General features: G+C 44.4%; 1 long non-coding RNA gene across 2 annotated transcripts; it reads right to left on the bottom strand.

Annotated features, from left to right (window-relative positions):
- Nucleotides 1-351: 351 nt before the first annotated feature.
- On the bottom strand, nucleotides 352-8,853 carry LOC121109894. Of its 2 annotated transcripts, XR_005857694.2 has the most exons (3): nucleotides 8,755-8,853; nucleotides 4,425-7,045; nucleotides 352-2,305 (listed from the first exon to the last, which is right to left on the bottom strand). It is a non-coding gene; the product is annotated as an uncharacterized LOC121109894 (long non-coding RNA). The 2 variants fall into 2 exon arrangements; XR_006937084.1 differs by lacking the exon at nucleotides 352-2,305 and having other exon boundaries at nucleotides 3,964-7,045.
- Between the last annotated feature and the right edge of the window lie 1,805 nt (nucleotides 8,854-10,658).

Here is a 10,658-nt window from a genome sequence, read left to right as displayed (position 1 = left end):
CAGGGGGGTTGAAACTCAATGATCATTATGGTCCTTTTCAAGCCAGGCCATTCTGTGATTCTACAGTTCTATGAAACACATTCTAACCGTGAAAGACACCTCTACATGCAGCTAGGATTACCCTTCCTTTCTACAGCAGTGCCTCATTTGTTTGTTTTGATATATATTTTTTTTATTTTTAGAAAAACAAAAACAAAAGCCAGAGTGCAGTCCTGTCAGAAATATAGGAAGTGGTGATACACAGCATAATAAATCTATGTCCTTCGCTGAAGTTTTAAGCGGCACACAGCTGCAGCTCTGTGGCTGCTGGTGGGCAGGGGACATTTTGTTCCATTAGTGACACTTCCAAGAGCCATTATAAAAATCTTCTTTATCATCACACTTCACAATATACAATACTAACAAATATTTCTCTGCTTTTTGCTGTTTTCTTTCTTCTTCTTACTGCCGTTTCCAATAACATTAAACAAAGCACATATTTGATGCGGTAACTGAACATCCATTAAGGAAGAATGAGATATTGCTTGTGATATGGATATAGAGTTAGGCAGCTGAGATTCACAAAATGATCCTCTTTGCCCACTCTAATTACACCACACTGATAGCAACTGTCGATCAACACACAAGTACAATGAAAAAGTACCAGCTTCATTTTTTTTTCTCAAACACTGAAGAAATACGTAATCAGTTAAACAAGTTACTCTAGTGACCCCATTCCACAGGGAGAAGTGATTCATGGCTATAGCCCTCTTCTGCTTCCTGCAGTTTCTCCTCTCTGCCTCTGTATATTCACATTGGATTTTGATGCAGCAGTCAGTGGCCTTGTGACTAAAAGTCATCTAGTCTTTCTATCTACATATGAAGCCCTATTTTTGTATGTTAAAAAAATTGTCCTTTCTAATAAATATATTGTAAAGATCATGTCCCATGGTTTTGTTTATTTGTTTGTTTGATTGATTGTTTGAAGTATTTTGCTTTCATTCCTATCTGAAAACAATACATCCTTGCTGTAAAAATCTCACAGCAACTCCAGACAAACGTTAAAGAGTGGCTGGCTCAGACATGGTGTTTTCCTTGTAAACTCTGCAAGCTCACAAACTTTGAGTGAATTGTGCCTGAGCTAGTGCTTCACCCACAGCATGGTCATTCTGATGGATATGCAGAACCATGCCTCAGCAAAAGGCTTGGAGGAACCTTGGATTTCTTTGATCAGGCTCTGATGCATTCACTGAGTGCTGACAGGAGCTGTAATGCTGAGCATTGCTCCAGGCACTTTGCACTTCACCAAGACATGGATGTGGTCCCATCTCCAGAAGGATCTCCTTTAACCAGGCCAGGTGGTATTTCCTGGGAGTGAGCAGACCCTACCTGCACTCCCCTCAGCCGAAAGAAGGGGAAAACCTTTACAGCTGTGGTGATACACTTCAAACCTCAGCCATTTCTTTAGGCTATCATCACAGCCACTATGGGACTCAGTGCTCTATAGACACCAGGTTGCTCTGTAGACCAACCATAGGAGCATCTCTGTTGCACCTCAGTGCAAAGACCTCTTTAGGACCTCCTCCTTTGCTGGTAATGAAGACCTGGCCACTACATACAACACAGCAGAGAAAAATAGGTAAATACTGCTTTGAAATGGAAATCTAGTTCTCATGTTCACTGAAATATTTCTCCAGTCCCCCATTTCCCTTTTCTAAAGATGAATTTTTCATGGAGCTCCTTTACATTAGAGATACTTTAGAGATAGCTTTACCTGCACTTTGCTTTGTAACTCTGCCATGCTTGCTTCTCCCCCTTTCTTGTGCATGTGTGTGTGCTTTTGTTACTTGTATTGTATGAGGTGTCTTGGGATATTCGCATCCTGTACATTGTGTGGCATTGTGTTGAATAGGAGGTACAGAAATTAAAAGCAGGTCTCCTCCTACCCACATATGCCTTTTCTTTGCAGGTTTTCCTGGAAGTTTTGTGCGGGGAGGGAAGGGAAGAGGTAAAATATGACTTGGCTGAGACTGCCGGATGCTGAATCAGCTGCGATTGCCTCACGTTTTCCTTTCTTTTAAAATAAGGGGTACAGTTTTTGAAAACGTCCATTTGATTTCTCTGCAGGCCCTACCCAGCCCATCATCTCTCAGCAAGGGGCTTTTTAAAAATGGTGCATACACTTCTCAGTCACATGGGTACCTTCTGAAAGTACCTCTATAATCCCTTGCTTCTAGGCCTGGAGAATATGTGTTCTGGTCTTTCAGCAACATGGTACAGCTGCTGCAGGCTGGTACAGTGCTGGTATTCCTCCCCTAAATATTCTCTGCAATAAGAAGAGGAGATAGTCACACTCATTAGCTCAGTAAAAAGCTCACAGTCCCCCAAGTTCCCCAAAAACACACAACCTCTTAAAGTGTAACTGTGCCTTGCTGCTCTGCTGTGGTTACGAGAGCTAATGCCACCAGTCATGACTCCCTGCTCCTCACAGTTGCACACAATTGGCTCTGACAAAGCTAGCAATAGCTGCGTGATGATGTCAATGTCACTGCATGGAGGCGCACTGCAGGAATAGCAAACAGAGAGTGCAACATCAAAATCCTATGAAACCCCAAAGAGAGTATTTTTGCAAGAGGAGAGGAGAGGAGAGGAGAGGAGAGGAGAGGAGAGGAGAGGAGAGGAGAGGAGAGGAGAGGAGAGGAGAGGAGAGGAGAGGAGAGGAGAGGAGAGGAGAGGAGAGGAGAGGAGAGGAGAGGAGAGGAGAGGAGAGGAGAGGAGAGGAGAGGAGAGGAGAGGAGAGGAGAGGAGAGGAGAGGAGAGGAGAGGAGAGGAGAGGAGAGGAGAGGAGAGGAGAGGAGAGGAGAGGAGAAGAGAGGAGAAGAGAGGAGAAGAGAGGAGAAGAGAGGAGAAGAGAGGAGAAGAGAGGAGAGGAGAAAAAAGAACAGTTTAATTTCTTTTCAGGACTGATAAAAAAAGGGAGTTGAATTTGTGTGAATGGAATAGCTTACATTTCGATCAAATCTTGTTTTGATCCAACATCTAATACAGATATTGCTTCTTTTGATCGTTAGGAGCTAATAGCAGCACTCTGGAAGAACAGCATCTCTTTTCACAGTAGTTAGTGAGTATTTTGATTCCACCCCTATCTTTAAACACCCCTATCTTTAAAAGTGAGAAGCCTTTAAGTTAAGGGAGATGCAACCCTATTGCACTCAGCCCCACAGTGCTCATCTGTTCCAAGTTCTCTTCCTTGCAGTGCATCGCCCCGCTCAGCCCTGCTGAGGCGATCCCCTGCTGAAACTGAGGCAGAAGAGCAAAGGAAATGACATGCTAATGAGGGCTGTGTACCATGAAGGTGTATGAGGAACTGCTATCTGCCAGGCAAGGTGAAGACAGTAATTGCTAGTTGATATCTTTCTTCCTTCTCCTTTGCAGAGATGTGATCATATCCACTTCATACAGTCAGCATTTGAGGCTGCAATAGCTGGTTTTATATGCTCTCCTAAAGGTTATTAATTCTTCCTACACCATTCCCAGTAAGCTAGAGTACCTTATAATATAACTTCCTCATTAACATCAAGAGCTGTGATTATGCGGTTGTGTTACCAAGGGCTTCAAAGCCACCAAGCCTAAATATAATCTTACAGTACCTTGTTACAATACAAAGCACATCCTCTAATACATTTTTTTTGTTTGCATAAAATGCAGCACAATAATGGTTCGCGTGACCTCTGCCCCCCGTATGCTTCATTGGGACATTGTTTGGGAGCACACGGTCTGCGTTTCACAGGGCACAGGTGCTCGGGTGCACACAGGCCCCGGGCCCAGCTCTGCGGCCCGGCGCACCGCTGCTCCCCCGGCAGCTGCACTCAGGGGACTGCTTTTGTGGCCCACCAGGAATTTCCTGTGATAGAATATCAGAAGCCTACTGGTGACTGCTAGGAGGTGACTTCACAGGGCAAAAGTTCTCCCTCCACAATAAACATTCTCCGCGTTGCCGTGTGGATTTCCTACGCTGGGCTGACAGCAGTGAAGGACTTGTCATCTTGGCAGAGAACAGATCGGGGAAGGCATCGTGGTGGCTGCTTGTAAGGCTTTGTCACCAGAGAGGTGAAGCTGACCCTCCGCTGCCATTTTGACAATACCTCCCAGGAAGAGGAAGAATTTGAAGCATTTATACTAATTTTTAAAAAAATGTACTGTAAAAAATATATATTCATCCACAGCCAAACATAAATCATATGCTTAGCATCACATATCCTGGTACTACAGTGCATACATCAGTACATGTATTATATCTATATAGTCTTAAAATTATAGAATCGAAGAATCATTGAGGTTGGAAAAGACTTCCATGATAGTCCAGTCCAACCATCAACCCATCCCCACCGTGCCCACTAACCGTGTTCCTCAGTGCCACATCTACACACTTCTTGAACACTTACAGTGATGGTGACTCCACACAGTACCGATTGCCAAAGAACTAACACAGCAATTAGGAACCTCTCCGTACATGGTTTTCCATGTGAAAAATACGTAGGGTTGTTCAGCTCCCGGTGGTAGCCCTCGGACTGTCACAGCTCACTTGGCCAAAACTAGGCAGAGGACTGTCTGAGAGCACCTGATTTGTTTGGCCAGCTGAAGTAACGTTCAGCTCAGGCAGCCTGCAGCGAGGTTTGCTGACTGAAATAGCTTTGGGGAAACAATACATTAATTTCCTGTGGAAAATACATCTATTAAAATTGGACAGTAGCCTTGGTTGAGTCCAACACAGTAAAACAGCACTCTGTAGAGCTTGAAAATAAACACAGCTCTGTGCTGGTTTCAGTCATAAAATGATGAAATGCACTCGTAATCCTCAGAATCAGGGCCATGGCAGGGTCCTCCTTGGTACAGGCTGTGAGGAAGAAGCAAAGATTTCCAGAAAGTGTCCTTTAGCTGTCACACCTCAGCATACCTCAGCGCTGATATACACCTTCCCCATGGACTTTCCTGATCACTGAGAAAAGTTTGACACAAAGCAATGTGTGTTTATTTTGCTGATGACATCTCATATCAGATAATGGTCATGACCACAGGTAGGTCTTAATTGCAACTTATCTGGAAGACGAGGAGGTAAAAAGGTGGTGAGAAACCTGTAAGAAACTTAGCAACTCTAGCGATGTTTGATGCCACCCAATTGTTTGCTGTTCCTGACACTTCTCCTATAACCACCGCCATTTGCACCATCACACCAAGCACTGCCTGTTCTCATTAGAGCAATCTGTGCCCATTTGTGTGGGTGTGAGGACAGAGTCAGCACCTCAGCTCAGGTGAGCACAGCCCTACAGTGGAATAAAAGCCCACTCTTAAGAGTTGCTTCTCTTTATATTCTTAAATAAACATTTCTTTTACCCCAGCCGTGTACAACCTTCCAAATAGCTTGCTTTCTATGAGAGCACTGAAATAGCATCCACCTTAAGCCACAGACTGTTCTTGATGGATTGAGAAGAGATCACATTATTTGGCTTCAACGTTCTAACCAAACTTTTAGTGGCAAATAGATGTTCATGCTGAAGGAAGACGAAATCCATCTGTCGAATGTTTTTCTTTCCTTTGTGATCAAGCTGATATTTTTAGTCTCAGTGACTGAACTTCAAACCAGTCACTATGTACTCAGGAGGAAGGAACCAGTTTGGTTAGCTTTTTTCTATTTCACAGCAAGCAGAACACTGTATTCCACTTCTGTGGACCGTGACATCCCATAGCATATTAAAAGCCTTATTCAAACTGCAAGACAGCCATATTTTACACTCAGTAGGAGACTGTAGGAAGAAGTATGAGGCCAGGGTTATTCTGACTCCAGACAGCTTGTCAGCCTGGGTACTGGGAACAAAGCTTAGGACATTCTCTGCTTGTTCATATGATCATGAAACAAATAAGTGGAAGATTGTCTCAGCTGGAATTTTCTTTATATCATCAGAGGCTCTGCATATACACAGGTTTTATTTCAGAATGGCTGAACCTGCACTTGTGCTTTTGTTCTAAGTCTCCATCCATTGTGCAATATCACAAAATCTGCGAAAACACCGAGGTCAGCTGTGAAGGGTTTTATTTTCTTGATTAGAGCAATTAAACACTAAGTTTTCAGCCAAGTTCACAGGTCAAGCTCACTGATATCTGGGAAGTCTTCTTTGGACAACACTGCAATTAATGATACCTCAAAACTGTACCAAATTCATTCGGTAGGGGAAGGGCTTGAGAATTCCTTCATTAGCCTTCTCAGATTTTATTCCAATCAATCTCTTCAAAGAGAAGATGACTTCATTGATAGAAACTGCAAGAATCTCTTCCAAATGCCTTCTGAAACAACACATTGCATTTATCAAACTCAAACACATAGATGTCCTGCATCACTCATCGTGTAAAGGCAGAGTACATTATATCTCCTTTGTCTACCCAGTTCACTGTGCTGGAAACAGGGCTCGTGCATTTTCACATGACAAGAGCCCTTCCTCTTCTTTTCTTCCATATCTTTTCTTCCACAGTCACTTAAGATGAATAGAAGTTGAAAAGTCTCTGCAAGTCTCTCCTTACTTTAAGCACATAAGGCCGGACTTAAGCTGTGCAGAAACTGATCTGCGTATTTCCAGATGATATTGCTCATGATTGTGTTGTATCAACTAGAGCTGTCATCCTTAAGAAATGAAATTATCCAGCCTTAGTCATGCACTTGAGTTTCACGCTTAAGATGCACACAGTTCAAATCGCCTCCTAGGCAATTCACTTCACCTTGCTCCAGAACGCTATGATACGGCTTCTTGTCTGCTGAGGCTTGTTGCAATCTGCAGGACACAAGCCAACAGACTTTGCAGTGATGTTTCCTTTTGAACATGGAAAATACTTTAAGGAGTCTGTCATGCCATGCAGGAGGAGAAACCCATAGATACGTTTCATTGTATTGAGGAGCAGAGGGAAGACAACTGTGACTGCTGTCAGATCTGTGCTGCATCATTTCCTCAGGGCCATAGCTGGAGGAGTTGAGGACAGCCAGTGCCAAAGCTTTTGCTATACTCTACAGAAGAAACTGGAAAACATGAAGTTGGCATTATATTTCCCCTCTAAAAAGGTGTCAGATTGTAGTGGTCTTTGGGAAAGCAGTTGAGAGTAGGGAAAGATTGGCTTTCCAAAACCCAGAAAACAAAATGTTGTCTACAGCAGAGCTAAGAACAAAACAATCTTCCACAGATATACAAGGGCTGCTCTGAAAGTAATGCTCCCTATTTTATTATGTGAATCCACGATGTCAGAGGTGAACGTGGTATGGCAGTAGAGGCTGAACCCTCCCATCAGTATTCCATTATGTTTTGTTGCCATGTGACAGATGGCAGCAGAGAGGCAGTCTGACAGAATGGTGTCTAACATGGAAATGCATGTGAAGCAAACGTGTGGAATTGAACTCCCCTGTGCTGAAAAAATTACACCCATTGACATTCATTGGTGCTTGCTGAACATTTATGGAGACCAAACAGTGGATGTGAACACAGTGAAGCAGTGGGTGGTGCATTTCAGCAGTGACAACAGTGATGTGAAAGACAAGCCACATTCCAGGTGGCCATACAAAGCTGTCACATCATGAAATGAAGAGCATCTCAATCAGCACATCTGTGTGAATCAGCTAATGGGGTGACTATGTTGAAAATAGTGGTTTTTAGCTGAGAATTTGCACTGCCGCTTAGTGTTATTGTGCTCTTTGTATCTGTTTTCGTTTCCAAGGTAATAAATAGGAGGCATTACTTTCAGAGCAACTTGTGTACTTATTCTGAAACACTGTACTAAAAAATTTCCCAGGCTTGAGGAAATCTCAAAATATGACTCCACGATCCATCCACATCTTTCCCAGACACAATGTGAAGAAGAAACAGATGGCTCACTGATGGTAAAGGGAAGATAGGCTGCTCTCTGTCCTAGCCTAACACTGTCAACTGCCACCGAGAAGGAGATACATCTATATTCTAGAAATACAGGGACACTGGGGAGCATGGAATTGGCCACTTTTTACCTGGGTCCAGAGGGTGAAAAGCAGACACCTTTTTCCATATCAGTATGTACTTACAGGGCTTCTTGCCACATTACAGTCATGGAGTGCACCTAAGAAAATTGGTTTCATGTAGTACTTCTGTTAACAAACATGAAAATGCTGTTCATTCGTATTGCATCTGATTCCAGGAGGCTACTTGTTCCAATGTTTGACTGCTTTCCTGCTGCACTAAATCTCTGCATACCTTTGGTTCCTTAATTTGTAAGCAGAGCCCTAGGGGGATGAATTGACACCCACTGAACAGCAACGGTAGAGGCATCTCAGTGGGACTGTGTGTAGAACCGTGTAGGGTAATATAATTCCAAGCAGGTTAAGAACTGGCCCGAAGATCTCCTGCTTAATGTATACTTTGTATCACCATTTATATATGGTAAGAGAAAGAAAAGGCAAATGCCTAAGGAGCCTTGGCATATTGTCTTGTCAGGGCTTCTTTTCCTGACAAACTTAAAGATCTCCACGGCGTCATTATTTCATTGTAAGGAGAGCATTCATCTGTCCATTTCTGACTTACAGATATCCTCAAAGATTGCGTTTTCTAACACCAGGAAATGTGAAGGTAATAGAGCAGCAGCTTTCCCATTTACGGACCATTATCTTACAAAACCCTCCTTTCCGCCCCCCGCCCCGAGTTGCTGCCTCATTTATCTCCATGCACGACTTGAAGCCTTAAAAGCTCTTTATGATCGATTTCTTACCAAGAGACGTCCCGGGGCACTGCCGACGGCTGTGAACAGCACCGGGCCCTTCGGGGCGCCCTCAAGGGGCACCTCCCACCCTCTCAGCCTTGAGGCGGCGGCCGCGGGCAGCGCCTGGCGGGAACGCGGCCCCACACCTCCCCCCAGCGGCCCGGCCACGGCCGCGCCTCAGGGAGCTTCGGAACGAGGAAAGAACCACGCGATGTACTCAACCGAGTTGGTGTTTGAACACACGTTGAGCGGTTTAGAAAGTAGTGGGCTCGGTGCTGTGAGAGCAGAAGTTTCCAGCTCTCTTTTTTTTTTTTTTTTACCTCAAAGGGCCGCCCGTTTTATACCTATCGTACGGCAAACAAAAGCGTTGCTCTCATTGCTGGTACAAGCAACGGTAGGACTGTACAACTGACAGACACAAAGGGAAAAACAAAGATGTTTCTCATTAACTTCTGATGGAATGATTTGTGGATTTGATTTCATTGTTTCCCTCTCCAGCTAGGCTGTTTGTGTGCATCCTTTACAGAGCTCCGGCAGGAGGAGACATGTGGCAACTTGGCAGCCGTACCCCTGGGACTGCACCTGCTGGTGCCTGCAAGAGGAATTCCCATCCCAGCCTGTCTTTCCCAGGCATGCCAGCTTCCTCTCCCATCTGGCCGCTTGGCTTCATGGGGCCTGGGGGAACACCCTCTCTTTGACATCTGCAGTATCACAGAATTGCTGGGGTCGGAAGGGACTTCAGGAGATCATCTTTGCTCAATGTCCTGCTAAAGCAAGTTCCTTACAGTGGGTTGCACAGGAAAGTGTCCAGACGAGTTTTGAATGTTTCCATAGAAGGAGACCCTAAAGCCTCCCTGGGCAGCCTGTTCCAGTGCTCTGTTACCCTCAGAATAAATAGGTTCTTCTTCGTGTACATATAGAACTTCCTATGTTCCACTTTGTGCCTGCTATTCCTTGTCCTGTCACTGCACACAACCAAAAAAAGCCCAGTCTCATCCACTTGACTCTCACTCTTTAGACATTTACAAGCATTCATAAGATAACCCCTCAGCTTTCTCAAGGCTGAACAGATCTGGGTCTCAGCCTTTCTCATACAGGAGATGCTCCAGACCCTTAATCATCTTCGTGGCCCTCCTTCTTGGAGATCCCTGTCTTTCTTGAACTAAGGAGCCCATAATTGGACACAATACTCCTGGCTCACCAGAGCAGAGCAGAGGGGGAGGATCACCTCCCTCGACCAGCTCTCCATGCTCTTTTTAATGCACCCCAGGAAACCATTGGCCACAATGGCACACTGCTGGCTCATGGCCAATCTGCTGTCAAGCAGGACTCCCACATCTCTCTCTGCAGATAAGAACCTCCATTCATCTGGCACACAGAACCTATTCAAAAGGTTTAAAAGAAATGGAGAGGAAGCAAAAAGGATGAGCCAGCAGGCAAGCATGTTCTGTTGCACAACACTGCTTTCCTTAGGATGTCAGACTAAAACAAAGGAAAACTTTACTGCAACATTCCCTGAAATTGATTAAGGGCTTCAGCTTCTGCCTGTAGGAGGCTCTGATAACAAACCATCCTACTTAGGAATGTCAGCTGGTGTCAGTGTTCACTACCAAAGCATGTTTCCTTTCATGTATTGTGAGTGGATCTGCAGCTAAGCGTGCTGCTGCCCATTGAACAAAGGGCTCTGCAGACTGCAGTGTCTCTTTCTTTGCCTGCACATCCCAAATGCTGTGACCAATGCATCTCTGACAGTCTTCTAGAAATGCTGGAGACTATCAGGTATCTAGGTCATAGTTTTATTTGAAAAGTCTGTAAAGTTGGGGGGGTTGAAACTAGAAGATCATTATGGTTATTTTCAACCCAGGCCATTCTGTGATTCTATGATTCTATGAAAGTTATACACGAGTGATATA

This window comes from Gallus gallus, chromosome 2 (genome assembly GCF_016699485.2).
Source record: "Gallus gallus isolate bGalGal1 chromosome 2, bGalGal1.mat.broiler.GRCg7b, whole genome shotgun sequence".
NCBI lineage: Eukaryota > Metazoa > Chordata > Aves > Galliformes > Phasianidae > Gallus > Gallus gallus.
Note: the sequence above shows the minus strand (reverse complement) of the source record. Positions and strands in the feature narration are given on the sequence as shown.